We start from the raw sequence: 20,646 nt of genomic DNA, 5'->3' as shown, positions 1-20,646 counted from the left end.
TATTTCCAGCCTGTCTTAACAATTATGAGCTAGATTTTTTTAAAACCAGTGTTTTGCCTGTGGGTTTAGATGGCCCGTACTGTGCATTTCACCAGTTTGCAAGCTTGCTCTGGGATTATATTCCAGACCTCAAGCCTTGTGTCCTACAAGAGCATATGGTTTGCATCATCCCCCAAGGAAGGGACAAGCTCCAGTGACCTTTTTGGGGCACTTGCCTGATTTACACTGTACAATTATGAACAGCAAAACTTGAGCTTGCTCATCATTAACCTGCAAACTCTACATCAGCTCCCATGCCATAAAACTTCTCACAAAAAATCTTTGTGCAGTTTAGGCTTGCTTTAGGTTACCTGTCTTCCCTTTTAATATGGGGGCTTTACCATTTCTACCCTTTTCACAGGGAGAGACGAAGAATACTCCTGTCAATAATTATAGAAAGCAATAGCAACAAACAAAAGGCAAAAGAGAGAAATCAACTTTAAACTGTAATTACACCCAAAATACCACAGCTAATTAAAGTTGTGCCCAAAGTGAAGCCAGGGCTCCAGCTGCTGGGAGCAGGGTGATGTTAAGTGCTACCAGCTTTGGCCAATTACTGGCCCTCTGAGTAGGACAGAAAAGGAGTAATTAGAGCAGTTTGCTCAAATGTAGCTGGCATGGTGTGGCTGGCCTTTGCCTAGTGCAGTAACACATAAGGTATTGTCTTACTTCGTAATGCGATCCACTGATTAGTTGCTGTTTGTTTGCTTTTTGGTGGCGTGTTTGGACTGTGCATTTCCCCGACTCTGATCTGTGACAAAGGTCTGTAAAAATGCAAGTCCCCTGCGAGAGGAGTTGTAAACATTTTATCAAGCTTGCAAATATTGTTCCTGAAAGTTATTCAGAAATAAATGCCAGGCCTTGTAGAAAGCTGGCAGGTTTGGCTGGCAGTCAAGTAACTTCTTTATTTATTTATTTATTGCTCAGTTTTTTAGATTTTATTTCTGTATTTCTTACTTTCTGTTGCAAGAGCTGTATTCAGTGTTAAATGATCTGTGTATGTGCAACAGAGCCAGGGAATCTGAATTTAAGATTTTGCTCTAATTTCATGAAGATGCTTATTTTTGTGACTGCTGCTAAGAAACTGTGAATATGCTGAATTTAATGGAAGGGGATTTTTCATTTGGGTTCTTGTTCTTTTCTGTACTGTCCTGCATTTGGAAACCAGTGCTAGCAGCTTCTCCCTTAACAAATATTTGTTATCCGACCATAAAATTACAAAATTGTAAAGGGTTGACAGCAGGAGTGACTTTCAGAGGCCTCAAGTCCAATTGCTTCCTGCACTTCGGCTGGGTTACAACATCAGATCAGGTTCATTGCAGCTTCATCTGGTTGGTTCTTGAAAAGCTCCAAGGATGCAGCCAGCTCCCCTGCCGCCTCTCCTCATGGTGGAAAAGATTTTCACGTGTCAGGGCCAAACTTCTTCTTGGGATAAGGGTCTGCAGGTTGGCAAGCCAGGCTTCAACTTGCGTCTCTTCCAGCAAGTGGAACAGAAGATGTTTCCAAGGAGATGCAGAGAGCCCTGACCGTGCTCAAGTGCAGAGCACTGAAGAGTGGTTTCCTTTTGGCTCTTTCAAAAGCTGTTTTACCTACGCTTCTGCAAGGGGTGCCTAAAGTCTCAGGATATGTACAGGAAATTTGTAGGCCATCAGTTATAAGGTAAGTTTCATATGAACTAAGTAAAAGATCCTTCTGCTATGTTGCTCCTCTATCTCTTGCTCCTGTTTGCAACTTGTCAATATTCCTGGAATAGGGGGTTTAGTTTTTGGGTGTTTTTCCCCCTCCTTCTTGATCACTCTATCATACGCACTCCCATTTGTTCCTCAAATATTTACTGTTAGTCTGAAATTTCCCTCCTGTTTGGTGCTAACGTACCTGGAGTTGTTAAGCAGTAGTCCAGGTATCGTTGTTATGCCTGCACAAGTCAGGCGCAGTATTTGAGACCACTTTAGAAGGTGCACGTAAGGAAAGCAATGGGAAGTCATTATCTGGTACAAATGGGCTGTGCTGTCCAGCTTTATAGTGTCTCTCCTGAGAGTGAGCAAATTAAGATCTGTACCCATGGCTTTTCTTAATGTTTCTCCTGTTATTATGGCACAAACAAATGTTGTCACTTTCACATTTTCAGTAATTAAAGTTGGTCATAATGGAAATACTCCAGCTTTTAGATGCACAGCAAGTAGATAGGCTTCTCCATTCCTAAATCCCAGAAACATTTAGGGATCCTACCTACTCAAAGGTCACTGGCAGCATACATAAAAGCAATGCACCTTTTTAAACAAATGAAGTAACTTTTAGGTTAAGAATGCAAAGCAACTTTTTATTATGTGTTGCAATCTCTTCAGAGGAGAAATAAGCACGTAAACCAGAAGTGCATCACCATTTCCAAAGGCTGATGCGATGCTCTTTATCTTGCATCTTTTAATTTTATTTTGAAAGATTGCTGGGGCCTTGGTGCAATGTGTGTCAAGATTCTCCCTGGCTCAAAGTGGTTTTGCAAACAGGTCAGTCTTTGTGGCTGTAGTATGTCAGGTGTTTTTCTGTGCACATGTTAAGAAAACAAACCTACTCTTAGGCATATGGGTTAAAAATATGCTAAATATGCATTCCCAGATGACCTCATTAAAAGCTCTGCCCTTTCTGTAAGAGGGGAGGGCTGTAGGTTACACTACAAATTAAAGGCTTAGTTTGGAGTCAAATTTCCTTTCTCCCTGAACTTTCAAGAATGACTCGCTTTGTGTTTCATTTTACGCATCTGAATGGCTGCCTGTTTTTACATGTGTGATTCATTCTCTGAAGAAGATGTCAGAGCAGTATTATTTCCCCAAATCTATGGGAATATGGCCAGATCATCTTGCTTGAGTCATCTAAGCGGTAACATTCCAGCGGGCAGACAGGCTCGCAGTGTTTGGAAGTGGCAGAGAAAGGAGAAGAAAGGCCGAAGTTGAGTGCTCTTTGCCCCGTTGGTCCTGTTGGCTCTGTGCTGTGAGCAGTGCCACGGTGAGATTTTCCCTGGTTTTGCTGTGTGCCACTAAAAGAAGAGGCGGGGGAAATGTGTAGTCTTGAAGAAATGTACTGGCTACTAGAAGTGCCTCCTACTAAGCTGTAGCATTTTGACATTACTGATATTACAGAGGAAACAACAAAATATCCTTTCTGAAGTGGATTATGAGTCTAGTAGGACAGACGAGCAAAATTTAGAAAATGTAGTTACCTTTTTTTTTTTTTAGTTTACATTTTTGTTAGATATGAGTTAACTTCTTTGATTTTACTTTCTTGGTTTCACTACAAGATTGGGAATTGACTGGAAGCCGAGGACTTGTCAGAAGACCCAGGAAATTGGGCAATTTTAAAGTGAAAAATGTTCTCGTTCTTAACTCCCTTCGTTCTTCTGACAGCAATGCAGATATGCACCCACTGGCAGCTTATAAGAAGTGCAGAAAATCCATCTTTGAGTTCCCAAACAGGATGACTTTAGAAATTTGGAGACATCTTGCTGCACAACATATCTTTTGTCTCCCAACATGGGTCAGTTCATGGACCTTCCTAAATAAAGCAGTTGTGATTTTTCTGCTTGCTTAGCCTCTGAGTTCCCTTAGTAAGAGCGTTCGGGTGATGGTCTCCAAACAGAGGTGAAGGAACTGTCCTCGTAGGGGTGTGAGAAGATCTAGGATGATTTTGGCTTGTTGACCTGGAATGAGCTAGAAGGCTTACCACAGCTGAGCAGGTACAGAATTACAGGATCTCTCTGTCCCCAGTTCCCAAGGTGGAGACCAGCTGAGGAGGCACAGGTATGCATAGAAGAAATATGGAGCTTAATTTCAGACTGTGGAAGTACAGAAAAAGGGAGAGATGGGTCTAATATCCCCAAGAACAGTGGTGTACACAAGCCTGCCAAGCCTGTATAGGACTGTGCGCTTGAGAACAAAGACCCAAATTTTTGAATTTTCCCATGTTCCTCTGTCCTCTGTGGTGATGTGAATTTTCACAAAATGTTTTCTATTGGAGCTACGCTTGAAGTGAATGTGAAGAACTTCACCAACTTCCTATTTACTTCTAATGAAAACAAACAAGGAATCCAGCATTTGGCTGACCAGGACAGTAGGGATTTTGTAAATGATTTTCTGGAAAAAGAGGTCACTTGTTTGCCAGTGCGTGTTTTTAGTACCCACAAATATTCTACGTACCACACCATGTCATGCTGGGTGCAACAATGTCATGTAGACATCTTCACTTCTTCAAATCCTGACTGGCAGGGGGTAGGTTAAGAATTTACCAGCTGTTTACGATGGGGTAATTCTTGCAAAAATTTCTCTCATGACTTTTGGGAGCTTCTACCAATGTCTGAAATGTATAATTCGGATCTGAAAGGACTGCCTGAGGTCACCTAAGTCTCCTTAGAGTTTGCTCAGGAGTTTGTCCACTGGAGTTTTGCCATCTCCACTGCTGGAGGTCTGCAGTCTGCTCTGGTATTTGACTACCCTCAAGGTGAAAAGAGTTTTCTTTTTATCTAACATAGATGCGATTATCTATGATCTTCTACGGCCTGCTGAAGCCTACATCTGGTATTAATGCTGCAGTTTAACAGGATCTGTAGCATGTGGTGGATGTAAAATATGTTGGTGGATAAGTGAATGCAATATTGAATACGCCCCACCCCAAAAGGCAAAGCAAACACGAAACTGGACTGATCTTTCCAAGCAGTGGGGCAATGCAGCCCATTGCTATCATTCAGTGTAAGCAATTCCCTTCAGTGCCCTGGGAAGCTATACAAGCAGCACGAATGTTCCTCCTGCTTTATCCTGAAATACAGACCAAGATAAGGGTATGATGGCTCGGGTGGCAGCAGTTAGTGAGCTTTATTGTACATTCCTCTTGGTGCTGCAAAATAGCATGCTGCAGGAGGAGTTTGCCACTGCACTGTTGCTGAAGGACCGCAGGTATTTATCCAGGCAAGGAAGTGGCATTTCTTGATACGACCACTCTCTGGAATTCCAGCTATTTGCATAGAGATAGGAGGTACAATGGGCTTATTAATACTTTTAAGATAAATTAAGACACAATTGTGCAGACAAACAACAGGAACTGAAGAGAAAGGAAGGGAGGTGGAGGGGGGAAGCACTTGCAATCTTATACTTCCCTCCAGAATTTCCCAGATGAATTCTGCATCAGGCTACTGAAACAACTTCACTCTTGGAGCAGGATACAGATACATGGAAAAAAAAATACCAAGTTTTTGGGATAGGGTTTGGAGCGTCCTACTGTTTTTGGGATAGGGTTTGGAGCGTCCTACTGTTTTCGGGATAGGGTTTGGAGCATCTTATTGTTTTGGGTTTGGGCTTTGAGCGTCCTAAGTTTTTGCGTTAGGGCCTTGAGCCTCCTAGTGTTTTTGCATTAGGGTTTTCAGTGTCCTAAGTTTTCGGGATAGGGTTTGGAGTGTCCTAATGTTTTGTGTTAGGGCACTGAGCGTTTTGGGTTGGGTTTGGGGTTTGAGTGTCTTAATTTCTGGGTTTGGGGTTTGAGTGTCCTAAGTTTTTGGGTTAGGGGTTTTAGGCATAGGTCTTTAGGGGTTTAGTGTAGTAAATAGTTTGGGTTAGTTCTGTAGGGGTTTCGAGGATTTTTAGGGTTAGGGCTTGAGGCTTTTTTGTAAGGGCCAGGGTTACAGTGGGTGCTGGGGGAATGCTGGGAGGTGTAGTTTGCTGGCACCGGGAGGCCGTATTGGGTGCCCAGAGCATGCCGGGAGATGTAGTTCTCGGGGACTAGGGTTAGGGTTATCGTTCTGTTTAGGGTTGTTTGGAAAGAGGTCAGGCACAGAGCCCTGTGTCCTGTGGGGCTGCGTGAAGGCTCCCCAGGGGAGTTCAGGTGTCCCCAAAGGCTTCCGTTGGGGGCACTTTTTGATGGGAGCGTCCTAAGTTTTTGGGTTTGGGTTTTGAGCGTCTTAATGATCTGGGTTAGGGTTTTGAGCGTCCTAATGTTTTTGGGATAGGGTTTGGAACATCTTAATTTTGGGGTTTGGGTTTTGAGCGCCCTAAGTCTTTGGGTTGAGGTTTTGGAGCATCCTAATGTTAGGGTCTGGAGCGTCCCAATGTTAGGTTTTGGAGCATCCTACTGTTTTCGGGAGAGGGCTTGAGCTTGGAGCGACTGTGCAGAAGTTTGCTTATTTACTTTAAAAATCTGGTGTTAATGTTACAAACATCCTTTAGTCGGCAACTGGTAGCTTGAGCTACAGTTTCAGGTGGCAGTTAGAAGAGCAAAGACAAGGTGTGAAGAGCTTGTTATTTAATTAATTTTGCTTTTGTCCAACAAGATGATGTCCATCCAACCCTGCTGGCCTTTATCTATATCCAACAGATGCTTAAATTTGTGTGTGTAAATGGTAACCACCTTGTTAGTTCTCATGCAAGATTGCTTATTTAATCTGAAATAGCAGGTGCTCCTTCGATTTTCAATTGAAATATTGAGAAAGAATACTTCTCTCCTCATTTGTTTTTGTTTATTCATAAAGCTCTAATTAGTCTGGTAGTTTCTGAGAAGTTGCATTAAAAAATATCTTCTTTTTAGATACTCAAACCCTAGTTTTATCTGAGTACTTGGTAATACTGATTATTTTGCACAAACAATGTTTTTTCACCATCTTTTCCAGCCAGTGGAAGTGGATACACAACCCAAAAAGAGAGCGGCAGGCTACCTGCTCTCAGGCTGCAGGGCTTATAGGGTAAACTTCTAGGAAAAGGATAGATACGTGTAGTAAGATCTAACAGTACAGTGTGATCAGCTAGGTAGAATTTGTCATCCTAAAAATCTTGTAACAAGTCTGTGAAGCTTGGGATGTTCGTGATCGACAGTAAGCTGTGCAGGCTTGCCAAGTGACACTGAGGACGCGGTTCAGCAGCGTGTTGCATGCCTTTGCCTTTGTTTCCCTGCTCCTCGCTTGTAAAAAAATCTTGCTTCCAAAGGCTGTTGGAGGCCACAGAAAATGCCTCCATCTCCACGGGATGGAAGAATTAGCTCAGGTGTTGCCCTGAACAAGGATGATTTTCAAGCGCTTCATGATCTTTTTTCCCTTGGAAACTGGAAGCTGAGTGCCTGTGCCAGGCAGCCCCACAGATGAGGAGTCTCAAATATGGGCTGGACCTTGCTTTTTTTCTGCTCTTTTGCTCTCAAGGCTGGAAGGGCTGGTTCAAAGCGTCCTCACACATCAGCTGCACCAGAGACCCTGCCAGGTGGATGTGCATCTCTTCCTGACCCAACTCGAGGCTTGATTCCTGCTCTGTGAAGGGTGTGGGATCAGCCCATGGGGGATGCCTGGCTGTAGGCTGTGTCTCCCACAGTATTTCACCACTCACCAGACGAGATTTACATAATTGCACAAAAGGGAACCATCAGTGCTCTTCCTTCCCTCCCTTTGTCTCAGAAGTCTCACCTGATGCTCACAGCCACTTCAAGTGTCTGTAGAAGCTGGCTTTTCCTCCCACAGTTATCATTTCTACCTACTTCAGTCTTCCCACAGGCTAAGTGCGTTTTAGGAAATAGCAGGCTTCTCTTAGAGGACACAACAACAACTATCTTTGACCTGCAAACTTCAATAAGCAAATGCAAAACAGTACAGGAAGCTTTCCTGGATGCTACTTAAATTTTCTAATTATTGTTTAGCCCATACAAAACTGAGAGCTAGGGTATAAATGTTTTGATGGCTAAGAGCTGATAAAGGGAAATTAACTGTCTTTGCTTGGAGCAAGCATGTTATTAAATATGGTTCACATCCTGCAGATTTAATAATGCAGCTAATATCAAAGATGATATGATCTGTTTCAATTCTGCAAGGAAAAACTCTCTAGGACCCATCTAAACCAGGAATCTGGTTTAGGTGCTCTGAGGCTGCCCTGCAACGTGAATCAATGTGCAGGAGCTGAGACCAACCAGAAGATCTGCTTCAGAGGTGACAAGATGACTGCTCCAAATGTGTCCTGGCATTGCAGCTCTGTGTCCTCTGGATTTCAGCTTCAGGTAATGATCTTCCCAACTTTTCACACTGTCTTAGTGTGCTATGGTTTCTCCAAATTGCTAGTGGAGAAAAGAAGCCTGCATTGGTTTAATCCGTGAATGTGGAGGGGCAAGTAAAACTTCTCAAGCTCTCCTGTGCTCACAGTACGAGGTGATTACCTTTTACAAAACCTTGTGATTTAGCTTTTTCTGTTCTTCTCTCAACCATGGCATTTCCTTGATTTTTTTTTTTTTTTTTTCCCCTTGTTCCTTAACAGGCTTTTTTTTACTACTTAGCCATTACTGCAATGCCTTTTACAGAACAGTCCCAAATGTAAGTTGGTCCAGGCTGTTTTTGAGCAAACGCTGATCTTGGTCTTACTAGCAGTAAAATGGGAAATCAAAGTAAACTTGCTTTGCTTGCCACACTTGCTGTTTCAGCATCTAGTCTATGAATGTAGGTGTGTGAGAGGCAGAGAGGATGTTGTCATGAGTTGGTAGAAACTTTTTCCCCCCTATACATACTGAGAGTAAAGACTGGCACTTCTAGAAAGAGAAGTGGGAGCTTTTTGTCTCTGCAAATCCTTCTCCCCAGTGTGACTATTGCTACGGTGTACTTCTCACTCTGTGCTTCTCTGTTCATGCAGTTCTCCCCCTTCTGTCACTTGTTGGTGTCTTCTCCTGCAGGAGGTTGCCTTGCCAGCAAGCCGGCAACAACCAGGACCAGTGTTTAGATCAAATGGAAGTTTACCTCTGCTGTTCTTGCACTTGCCAGTTCAGTTTAAACAGTTTGTTCTGTTGGCTTCATTAGTAACAGTGCACTCTGCCAGCATAATTTGGGACCCAGAAAACCAGAAATGTAGTTAGGTCTATCAGATTGACTCCACTGCGTTGCCCACAACCACCTCCTTTCTGGTACAGTCACTTAGAGCTGGGGTTGGGCAGGCGACACACACATTGCAGTTTGGGACACCTTTATCAGCAAGCCACGTTAGGCTACAGGATGCTCAGCACATCCAGGAGGGGACTGATTTGACACTGCCTGACCTGTGCCTGCGAATGTGACACCAGCTCTCTCCTTGCCAAACCTGGGTGAAATCTGACATCTCAATAAATGGTTTTCCTCCTTTTTATTTCTAATATAACGTTTACGCATGCATAAGAAATAATAAACTGCTGACACTGCTTAGGCATGCTTCACTGTAAATATAAGTAATATTTAATAGTAATGGTATTTTAGTAGAAAATTCATGTTCATGTAGCGCCATCTATCACCAAGTATTTGTAGTTGCATTGTAGTTTTAGAGAAGTAATATAACCTTTTCAGCAACACTTACAAACTATTTCTTTGTGGGAGGAGGGAAATAATTCATAGCTTTTATTTTGTAGGGTGTTTTGTAATGCTGTGTGCGTCTGCAAGCACAGCAAGTCAGTGGGTTTGGTGGGGCTTATCGGGGTGCGTCCGTGGAGAAACTGGGCAATGGGGGGCGGTCAGCAAAGAAACTGGAGAACTATTTTTTTGACTTGCTTAGGGAACAGGGAGGGTAGAGCCAGCTGGAGGTGGGCAATACAGACTATGACATGTTAGTGACTTCTTACAATGTCGCTGACTACATAATTAATTATATACATATATATATAAAGTTGTAGGAGAGGATTTCCGTAGTTTTCTGCCCCTTTTATCTTTTTGACCTACCCATTGAATCCTGACCTTAAGTTTGTTTTTTTCCAAATTTTTATCTCAATTGACTACTGGGCGCCAAGTGCACTTCTGGTGCACCCAGCCAAGGTGGCCATGTGTACACCCCCTTCCCTGCTCGCAGCCCAGTGCAGCCTCCTGGGGATGTTCCACCTGCATTTCAGGAGGCTCAGACTAATTTCTGCCTGCTTTCCGGAGGTGTTTGCAATGCAGCTAGCTTGGAGGCATGTTCTCTGCCAAGTGTTAATCATTGAATGCTCCATAAATGATTGCTATGGGGAAGTCATGGGTGACATATTAACTCTCCTGTTTTTAGGTATAATAATTTGGTGAAAACAACCACCACCAGTGCCAAATGCTTATGTCCCATGATGTTATCAATGGAACATTTTGTTTGAAGGGTTTTGAGGGGGGAAAAAAAGATTAAGTTGCAGAGGAATTTCTCAAAGTTGCTCCTTTCAGCATTATCTGCCGTGAGTCACATGAAATCGTGGTTAGATTAGCTCTAATTCAAACACACCTGGTGATTTTATTTACTTTTTTCCTCCCTCATGCTTAGAGGTAAAGAAACAGATGAATCTAAGCAAATGAAATGAGGTGTGCTGAGACCCTTTTCCCTTATGCACAGGCTGGGAAAGCAGCGAGGTTTCAGGCTATTTCCAGCTGCTGCTACTCAGTAGCTGTTGTGTTGCTGAACATGCTGCTTCTCAGCAAAAGCAATCCAGCAGGGGAGTGAGAAGCAGCAGGGGTTTTGGTCTTATTGCAGCATCCCTGCTGGGAAATCTGGCTGTGCTGACTGACTTGCATCATCCCTAGAGCTCATTCCCTTTGCAGGGCACTGAATTGCAGTGCAGCCTTCTCCAGCAGAGGAGAAGTTTGGTCCAGGTGTGGGCAGGGAAGGGTCACATTGCAATAAAATGAAGGAAAGCTTCCCAAGTCCTCTCTACGAGGTGGGTGCTAACTACAGCCTGCATCTCCTGGCTGGGCAAAGCTTTTAAATGCACGCTGACTCCAAGCAGGTTAATTACACGCTCCCTGACGTGCGCTGCAGAGCAGAAGTGTGCTTCCTTCCATAAATACAGCTAAGTCTGCCCTTGAGTGCTTCTCTCAGCAAGTCCCTTAATATATTACTGGAAGGCCTGCAGCTACCACGATGCCATTGGCAGAACAGAAAAAGGGCTTAGAACCAGTAATAGCGACAGTTATCCGCAATAGTCAATAAATAATATGTGCTTTACTAAGATAGACTCATTTTTTTTCCTGTCTAGCTGGCTGCACCATTAAATGCTAGAAATATATACATATATATTTAGCTTTGCTGCTCGTGGATGGTCTGGGAGGCTCTTGCAGTGATTTGAGTGCTGGCTGTGGCCCTGCCTGTCACCAGAGGTCAGCAAAGGACCTCTGTGCTGGCTGGCAGCTTGTAGAAGCTGCGCACTGGTTTTGGTCCCCTCCCAGGGTTTGAGAGGAGGTTATGATTTTCTTTCCCTGTGGAAAAGGGCTTTGGAGCACATGAGAACAGATTTAAGAATAATATAAATCCCTAGTTCACCAAAAAGTGCACTGTTCTGGGTTTAACAATGATTTTTCCCCATGTGCTATACAGTTTAAATCATGCATAGCTCAGTATATTACAGTATAATCAGTGCTAAGTACATTTGCATACACGGAGCGCAATAAATTATGGATCTTCCCTTAATATTTCATGAATAAGAAGCATGGCATGTATTGATTTCATTTCGACCTGAGCGTTCAACAGAGCATTTAAACATATTTCTATTTTTAAATCCATGAATCATCCTAATGGGGCTGTTCACATGCTTTCCGTTAGGTAGGTACTGAACAACCTTGCTGAATGCGAGCCATCACGGTAATCAGATTAATATTTTGAATGAGTGCCCGAGGAAGGCACTAGGAGCCATTTCATCAATTTCACTAGTTCCTTGGCATAATCTTTTCGAGAAGGATCCTTTTTTTGGTATATATGTATAGAATATTTGTGCGTGCATATATATTTAATGAAGGAAAATTCAAGGTAAAGCTTCTCTGAGGAATCAGACTGTCTCTGAGTGCTGTCTGTCAGCACTTCCGTGAGAACTGAAATCTCTCTGGCAGTCTAAAAGAGTGAGGGGCTCTGCTTGCACGCTGGGGATGGCTTAGCTTCGACCAGGCAGTAAAATTAGGGCTTCCAGCTGTTTCCTCCTGCAGATGTCCAAGCTGCTTGGGAAATAGTTCAGGCACCATAACAGTTTACAACACAGTTATGCTGCACAGATATTTTTCATATCCTGAATCTGCAGTCTTAAGCTATATGCTATGCCTTCTCTAAGACAGCTCAACCAGTGAAACAGTTTTACCTTTTAATGGAAAAGTCAGAAGGGATAAAATAAATCTGATCAAGCAAGTAGTTGTGTTGAATAGGTCACTTTATTTGGCCCAGACCATAACCCTGCGGAAGCTGTACCTTCTAGAATGAATCTGCCATTCACGTGTTAGCATGCATCTTATTTTACTGTTTTTATTAAAAAAATTCTGGTCCCTTAATGCCTGTGTTATGCTTTCAGTCTTACATTTCTTCCCCAGCACATATCAAACAGTTCACGCTTGGAGTCTGGAGCTACAGTAATATCATTTATAGACTAACATTAAAAAAAAGTTCTAATTGCATGATAGCTGCGAATTGATAACATGGACACATAATGAGGATTTTTTGTAATATCAAATTCACCTCCTTACCTGCAATTATTAGAAGTCATTCAAGACTTGCTATGAAATGTAATAAAGGAGATTTATAACTGTTTCCTGGAGTAAATTTATATTCATATTCACCTTTTTTTCCCCTCTTTCTCCAGGACATAGACAAAGGGCAGCAGCTGGTGCTTTTATCTTTAATATCTGGAAGCTACAGGATATTCTTGCTTTTCTCTTTAACTTTTCATACGTAAGTAATGACAATGGTTAATGGTCCCCTCTGAAACTATCCCACGCATGAACCAGCTCTTACAAATTAAATAGCTTATGACTTATTGCTGTATTATTATCAATATCTATTAATAGCAAGGTATATAGGGCTTTTTTATTTTTAAAAACCAAGGTGAATAATTGAGTCAGTGTGTTGACAAACATGTTAATATATATTCAAATATTGAGCCACTCTGGGTAAAACATCACCTCTAATGGCTTTTTAATAATGCTGTGCTTTGCTTCCACAGGTGTTTTGGTAATGAACAGAAAAAAAACAGCCCAGACCTTCCCTACAAAAGTTTTAGAGTTGAGCGTTTTTCCTTGCTGCTGGACGGATCAAGTTATATTAGGTTGGTATGTTGGGTGTTAGGGAAAAAGTAATTTTCAAATGGTGACTGTCAAATTCCAAACCTATGATGGGTCCCGAGCCCTCTGTCTCTAAAACTCTGTTGTACTACTCAACTGTAACTTCTGTGATCCAAAAATAATTGATCTACTGAGACTTTTTTTAGCTGGATAGGCAATATTAATGCTTTTTAATGATGATATGACAATAATAGTTAATCTGTTTCATGTTCTGTATTCTTTTCATTTCCTAAGAAAACCTGGAGAGTTCTGTTTAGCTTTTTTCCCTTTCTATATGAGACAATAAAGTTAATTATTTTTCACTTACCTGGAGGAGTTCAGAACTTGTGGAGCTCACAGAGTAGAAAACATTTAGTAGGTCTCCATATCAAGCAGCAACTTTTCTTCCACTCAGTTCTGTAGATTAAAAAAAAATAAAAATGATTTAGATGTTAAGGATCTATTTCATATATCAGTAGCTATTAAACGTCCAGTAGGAGAAAATCTCAAAAGACTGCCATTTGTAAATATAGTTCTTCTTATATGGGGCAAAATACAAAGACCTTCAAGCAAGCCAACATTTAATTGTATGATCTAATGGCATCAAAATTTAGTTATAGCTCCCTTTAATAAAATAAATTTGGAGTCTTATATGATAATTCTAAAATCAGATCATGCTATACCTTATGTCTGTCAGTTTGCTTTGCAAGATGAGGAAAGAGCTTTACACATAGACAACAAAAATGCCTCTTTATTTCTTCTCTTGGGTTATCAGTTGAAAAGACTTTTTAAGAAACAGCTCGATTTGATGCATTGTTTAAATCACTTTTTTTTTTTAAGGTCTCCCTGGTAACGAAAGAATTGTTGTAGCTGTTTCAGACTGAACAGCTCTGTAGCAGACAGACAGTAAAAAGGAAAGCACAGCATGCTTAGGGAAAGAGTTTTTCAAGAAGCAGAGGTTGCTTGCAGAGGTCCTTCTCAGCACCCCTTACAGCAGTTGGCTGCTAAGAGATGTCTGAATGAGATGTTGAACTCCCTCCTTCATCCCTCCTGAATTTCCCTGTACTTCCTTTGAAGCCATCTAGGCTCTTCACCTTCACAGAGTCCTCTATCAGCGAGTTCTGCAAATCATGTGTCCTCATAAAGATGCTTCCCGCTAGGCAGAGAATAGCCTGAGGCTAATGTCCCTGTTAGATCCTGTGTAAATCCTGATGGAAAGCAGGGAGAGCTGCAGAGTCACTGATGATAAAGCTAGTTCCTAAATTTGGAGTCAAGAATTGAACTTCAGGCAGCTCTAATGGGAAGTTTTTGTGATTCCACAGCAAGAATAAAACACGAATTTCTCAACTGAGGTAAGATGAGCAAAACTGAATTTGAGCGAGTGGTGAAGTACAGGAACTTATGGCACTGGTTTGGAAATCTGTGGTTCTGCATCTGCTACCAAGTTTCTGCCCAACCCTAAAATGTCTGCCTGCCTCCATCTGAAAAAAAGAGACAGAAATATTACTTTTAACCTGAAACTTACGCAGCTCCCAGCACATGGGGGCAGGCTGCTTGGCACATATCAACATATTTGTCCTCACTAATTCGGAGGACAAGATCTGTGACCCTGTCTCAGGTGGTAACAAAGCCATTTACCCAAGGTCAGCCTTGGATTCAACGCTCTCAGTTGCAGCTTGGTTTCTTAACCCCTGTGCTGCTGTGCCTGAAGACCAGCGCTTTTGTAAGGTGTGACAGTGCTGTGAGGCTCAATTCATAAATGTTTGCAAGCGTCTTCAGAAAAAGAGGGTGATATTAGAAGAGAAGTGCATTAGCCTGTCGGTTGGGCAGCAGCAGCTGGGATGCAGCAGGGCTGTGGTAATATTTGATGGCGCATGTACTTTGCGACAGGAATGCTGCCAAATGGCACTTGATTCATACCTTGGAGCTCTGTTCAGCTGAAAAAAAAGTTAATTTCTATGCTTTTTTTGGCCAGAAAGTGCCTGCAGGTCTTTATACGGCTTGACTACGGCCTGACTTGGAGCAAGAAGCACGGCTTGGGCTGAAATTGTTTGTGCTCAGGCCTGGGGCTTTACCACATGGCTGTGACAAGGGTGAAGGTGGTGCTTCCCCAGCTGAGATTTTAGTGCCCAGGACTAAATGAGGGAATTAGAGGCTGACCCCCAGGAAGAGACAGCCTTCTGTTAAATGTTTGTTTATGTTAAGAGGTTTTGGGTTGCCCTTCCTAAAGGAAGGCCTTTTCAGTCTCCAAGTCCAGTGCAGCAGTTCTGTGACCAGCTGTGGTTAGATTAGGGTTTTTCTCTCTGAGTGTTTAGAAAATGTTTCCATCCATATTTCTTTAGCCTTGCTGATGCGTTTCCACTTCTCTTGTCACAGCAAATGGAAGGCCAGGGGTTCCCAGCCCTGCAGATCATTCCTCTGGGTTTGTTTCTCAGCCACGGTGAGTGTGGACCTGCTCTCCCAGCCTCCCTGGCTGATTTTTAGGACTTAATCTGAAGCCTGCTGAAGGCAGAAGAGGTTTTCCCAGCATGCTTAATGCACCCAGCTTGGAAGCGCTGCCTTCCTCCTGCACTCAATACCTGTCGCTGCTACGTGCTTGGTTGTGCAGGGGTACAGCTCATTTTATTCCCGTTGCAGCAGTCCTCCCCTCAGCAGCACCCCCAGCATCAGCACTGCCTGTTAACTGCCTTTTTTTTTTTTTTTTTTTTTTTTCCCATCTGAGGCTTTTCAGAGCCTGAATTTCTTTAGCCAGCAGCACGCTCAGATGCGGGCAGTCGTCAGGATTAGCTGGGGCAGTGGTCCTGGTTGAGAGGATGGGTTTCCAGCGGGATAAATCACCCCTGCCACATCGCTCGGGCTGCCCAGCCGAGGTTACTGTTGCTTAGCTACAAGGCTCCATAAAAACAGCCCAAGCCACGGCAGAGCAGGCACTGAAGCGCTTCAAATATGACAAGACCCAAAGGATGCTCATCAGAGGACGCACAGGAACATTACAAGTCCCATATGCTGAGGTTTTAGTGCCCGTGACTGCTGGCTTCTAGCTTACACGGTGCTGATTGCAGGGGAGTGCGCTGCCACCAGCTCTGCTTTCGCTGTAGCTGGGGTGTCTGCAGGCTGGGGCTGGGTTTTGGGGGGGAATTATGGAATAAAAGTCCTTGAAAGGGGGAAATGAGATGAGAGAAGGACTCCTTGGGGGCTTCTGCAAGGAAAAGCCCTAATGATCCCTGCAGTTGGCTTCTGGTACCTATTGCAGTGCTGGGGAAATGTCAGTAGCTGCTTACTCCTCTGACAGGGCTACGAAATTTTTTGGGGAAAGGATAAGGACTGCTGAAGAGAACAACCTGCTGTAGCCTGTTTGTGTTTCTGAAATCGTCTTGGCTTACACGGTCAGGTCTGTCACTGCTTTCCAGAAATCAGTTCAAACCTAGTCGGAAAAATAGCGAGATGTACAGCCTTTGGCTTGACCAGGCACCTCCCCACCCCTCCTATAAATTCTTTTATGAATCATTAATCAGTGGAAGCAGGTTCCCATGGCTCAAAAGCAGAGGTCTCTAGGATGAAAAGTGAAGTTTCTTTTCAGGATGCCTTTTAAATTTTGCAGACTTGGAGGAAAATTTGCCCTGCCACCCCCCATTTACTTTGCTGCTGACGTACAACTCCCAGTAGGAAGACTGATTCCCAGTTAAACCCCGGTTACTGGAGCCAGGCTACATCACGTGCTGGCAACGCGAGCTGCAGAGCTGCCCTTACGTGTTGTGTGCGTATTGATCTGTCTGTCCGCAGCGCTGACGCCCTTCAGCTTTTCCCTGCCAGTTTGCTCTGGTGTCTCAGAGCTCTGCTAACCATGGCTGCGTTCCTGCAGCGTCACGAAAACGAGTGTCTGCGAGTGCCCTGGATATGTTCCTGGGTCCCAGAGGGGCTGCACGCGAAAGGCAGGAGCGCTGTGCTTTGAACTCTAATTAACAGTCTGGAGGTGAGCTCTCAGCCTGACAGCCAAATTTAATCACAGCTATCTGTACGCAGGAGAAAGCTGCTCTGAACCTCCACGAGGATCTGCTCGTGAACACGAGGACTTGAGCGATAATCAAGATTTTTGGAAGGGATGCAATTTGTCATTTTCCAGGGCATAAGCCAGCCTCTCAGCAGGAAAGGGCTGCGTGAAACTTGCGCCGCTGAGGATTTTTTAGGCATGATGGCATTACGCACAGTTCTCACATGCCTGTCTGTAGTGCCAGGGGATGTGCACCAAAAGAGTGCTGACTACTTCTATCCTGAGCTTGCCCCTTATTTTCCAAGCTTGATCTTGTCCCTGTGGACAGCAGGACCTCCTGTTACATTGCACAAGCACTTGCTGACTTCTGCCATAGTCTGCTCTGCAGGTGGCTGAGGAGGGATGCTGCGCAGATGAGACTGAAGCAGAGCTGTGCTCAGACAATTCTGCGCCTCATTTATGCTAGGAAAAAAAAGAAAAAATTGGTCGAGAGAGCCAGAAAGAGACAGGACATGGTGACTGATTTGGCATAAGCAGAATTACCACAGAGAAACGGGAACAGACTTGGGCCTGCTATGTTTCAATGCCAGTGCAATGAGAAGTCTTATCAAAATGAAGAGATGTGCTTCAGGGCTCCCTCCTGCTGCAGCTGGGAGGGCAAAGACCGCCTGTCCACACTCACACTTCTCTGGGGTGACCACGGGCTGGTGTGCAAAGCATTTCTCTGGGCTCAGCTGTCTTCAGTGTGAGTCGGCAGCAGGAGGTAAAGAAGTGGAGCCAGCACCATGACAGAGCTGTGCTGCTGACCTGTCCCCTGAGCAAAGCCACGAGGAGAGGCTGGAGTGGCTCTGGGCTGGAGAAGCTTCCTTGGAGCTACTGGCCACGTTGGTCTAGACAATGTTGGTCTGGAAAGACACCAAGTCTTTGCCTACGCCTCTGGAGAGATGCCAGACCAAGATGACTTACAGGAAGGCCAAGGATTGCAGTTCTGGCTTCCTGCTTATCTTCAGCTCCTCTAAAGATTGTTCTTGGTGTTTCCATTGCAGATGTGAGGCTGGGAGGACAATACAGCTGACGGCAGAACTGGCCTACTTTGTTTTCGCTGGTTTATGGCAGAGAAACCAAGTGGGTGAAACTTCATCAGTTACGAAGAGATCCCTGTAAAACATCCTGCATTCTGTTTCTGGTTCCTATTCAGTGATGCAGCCCCACTGAGAAAAGGTACGCTAAGGGTGACCTCGTATTATTCTTCCCTCTTATTGGTAACAGCCATTTACCTCAACCATCCATGTCAGCAGTGGGGAACAGGCCTCCCCAGGAAAGTTTTGGTGCTTGACCCCAAACTCAAAGGCAAGAGAAGCTCTCGGTGAAATGCACGGTAACGTGCCTAATCTGTGCAGCTCCCTTTAGAACAACACAGCAGAAAATGACAAGTCATCATCAAACAATCTTGTGCTGTTGCCTGATAATAATGCTAATAATAATAATAATAAAGCCCTGCGTGAATATATGGGAACTCAGCTCTCAGATCTGTGCTGTTTACATGGACAGCTAATGAGATGGTTCTAACACCAAGAAAAAAGCAGAAGTTTGAAAATAGGCTGGACTGCTGCCCAGGTTTTTTACTCGATTTCCTGTGCATACACTAGCCTGTCACTTCTAAACCTGTTTTGCCTCGCACTTAGCAGTGGAGCTGTGCCTGGATAAAAGCATTTAATGTGTACTATCTAAATATTAGCTTTATAATGTGGATCTGTTGCTTGCTCCCAGGGTATCTCTCAAAAGCAAGCTGCTCTGTTTTGTTATGTTGTCTATTGATCGCTCCTGTTCGCTTTGGTATTTCTGATGTTGTTGATTTGCCTTGCTCTTGCAGAAAGTGTTGCCAAGCCATTAGGAAACTGAATTATTAAACCTGATTGATTTTCCCTGACCATGTAGTTGATGCTGTCATGTAGGGACCTTTGCCTTAAGCTATGCAAGCAGGGTTTTGGTAAGTGCCTGACAGCTCTCCTCATCCCTTTGCTTCATTATCTTCCCTCTCTTTACTCCACCATCATTACGAAGAGGAGGACGCTCTGAAAACCATTACGCAGAGTCACTTTGTTTTACTGTCAGCCTCCCTTTGCTAACAGCCCCACAAACGATGGGATTTGTCTTTCTTTTCGTTCTGGAGGTGCACAAACAGATCAGCCCATTTACTAAGGGCCTCAGCGCTGACACCACTGTATCCATGGCAACACAGCAGCCTGCGCAAAGCATCCACAGACACTGGGAAAATCAGAAATATCAAGTGATGACAAGGAGTCGCTGCAGACAATAGATGTTGATGCGTTTCACAACCACCTGAAATGCTTCTCTCTCCACCCATCAGGTCCTTGATTATAACATGCTTCGCATTTTTCTTACAGCTCCTTTGCCAGGATACGAGACTCAAGGCAGAATTAATCCCAGCAAGACAGAATTAATCCCAGCAAGACAGAATTAATCCCAGTTCTGACTTCTTTTTTCGTTCAAACTGCTGGCTGAGGTAACTTATAGGAATGAGCACCCCAAGTTGCTCTGTTGACTCTCCTCTTTGAACTGGCTTGGAGCACAGGCTCTCCAAATGAAAAAGCCAAAGTGCTAGTTGAAAAAGACGTGGCCTCTGTTAGCCCAATGTGTTTCAGAGCTCACGCAGGTAGCTGTGTGACTGCTAGGCTGCTTTGTGATCTGCCCAAGAGTTGCGTGAACTACTGCTTTCTTACAGTGACAGCGGATTTAATAAGATCCAAACCTTTTTATATAACTTCATCTACCTGCTGGCATGGCAGAGTTGCTAAAGCAACTACAGCTGCTCCTCTTCACAGATCCCATGGGTTCTTCCGCTCTGCTTTCAGGAGAGAACATGCAGGCACACGGGCTGCAATTCAGAAGCTGGTTGCAGCAAATGTATCAGTTCATTAACCCAGGGGCTTACGTGGGGAAACATCTGTAATTCAGATCAGATAACTGCACGTGAAGTCCTGATTTGTGCTTCTAGATAACCATCGCCAAATATATGGGCACAAGCTGGCAGGAATTTACAGTTGTTTTGTACATGCTGCCCTACAGGGGCACCTTATCTCCATCCCTCATCTTTCATGTACAAAGCAGACCTTTCGAGTAATGTGCTGGTGATGACCCTGAAGGAGGAGCTGTTTTGTAAGACAGCAAGCCCACAGGTAACCTTCAGGCATTTAGGACCACCTTCCGCAGGCCAGGGACTTATTTCAGCCACACTACGACGTGATGGATGTGTTCAATGGTCAGGCTGAGGCCGTTCTCAAACCTAGACTACAATACCGCATTTGTTGTTTGCACGGAAGCTGATTTTGAGGCAGAGTTTGAAGCTTGTTGATGGGAAAGAGCCCAGCCGTGTTTGATGTTTAACCTCTAGCCACAGTTCTGGCAAGGCAGCGTGATGTGATTTACAGATGGATCTTCTGAACTTCAGTTTTCCTGAGGGCTGTGATCAATGAGCCTGAAGCACCGCTGGGCTAGCAGCCAGCAGGGCCTTTGGGAAGTGTGTGGCGTACATGAGGCTACTTCCAAGTCCCTCTTCTTTTGGGCAGACCCTGCCTCACGGCCTTTATGCTCTTCTTATGGC

General features: G+C 44.0%; 2 long non-coding RNA genes across 4 annotated transcripts in view; one reads left to right on the top strand and one right to left on the bottom strand.

Annotated features, from left to right (window-relative positions):
• The window catches only part of LOC140002879 (uncharacterized), a 54,710-nt gene that overhangs the window by 29,178 nt on the left and 4,886 nt on the right, over positions 1–20,646 (bottom strand). Inside the window, exons 2-3 of one of the 2 annotated variants that reach the window (XR_011810463.1) lie at positions 13,359–13,447; positions 9,982–11,938 (exon numbers count right to left, since the gene is read on the bottom strand). This is a non-coding gene — a long non-coding RNA (uncharacterized lncRNA). Of the gene's footprint in view, positions 1–9,981; positions 11,939–13,358; positions 13,448–20,646 lie in introns of those variants that run through there. The other variant, XR_011810464.1, reaches the window with a different exon arrangement.
• On the top strand, positions 1,746–15,727 carry LOC140002878 (uncharacterized). Of its 2 annotated transcripts, none has more exons than XR_011810461.1 (4): positions 1,746–8,046; positions 12,574–12,662; positions 12,934–13,035; positions 15,407–15,727. It is a non-coding gene; the product is annotated as an uncharacterized lncRNA (long non-coding RNA). The 2 variants fall into 2 exon arrangements; XR_011810460.1 differs by lacking the exon at positions 15,407–15,727 and adding an exon at positions 13,871–15,400 and having other exon boundaries at positions 1,748–8,046.

This window comes from Anas platyrhynchos, chromosome 7 (assembly GCF_047663525.1).
Source record: "Anas platyrhynchos isolate ZD024472 breed Pekin duck chromosome 7, IASCAAS_PekinDuck_T2T, whole genome shotgun sequence".
Classification (NCBI taxonomy): domain Eukaryota; kingdom Metazoa; phylum Chordata; class Aves; order Anseriformes; family Anatidae; genus Anas; species Anas platyrhynchos.
Note: the sequence above shows the minus strand (reverse complement) of the source record. Positions and strands in the feature narration are given on the sequence as shown.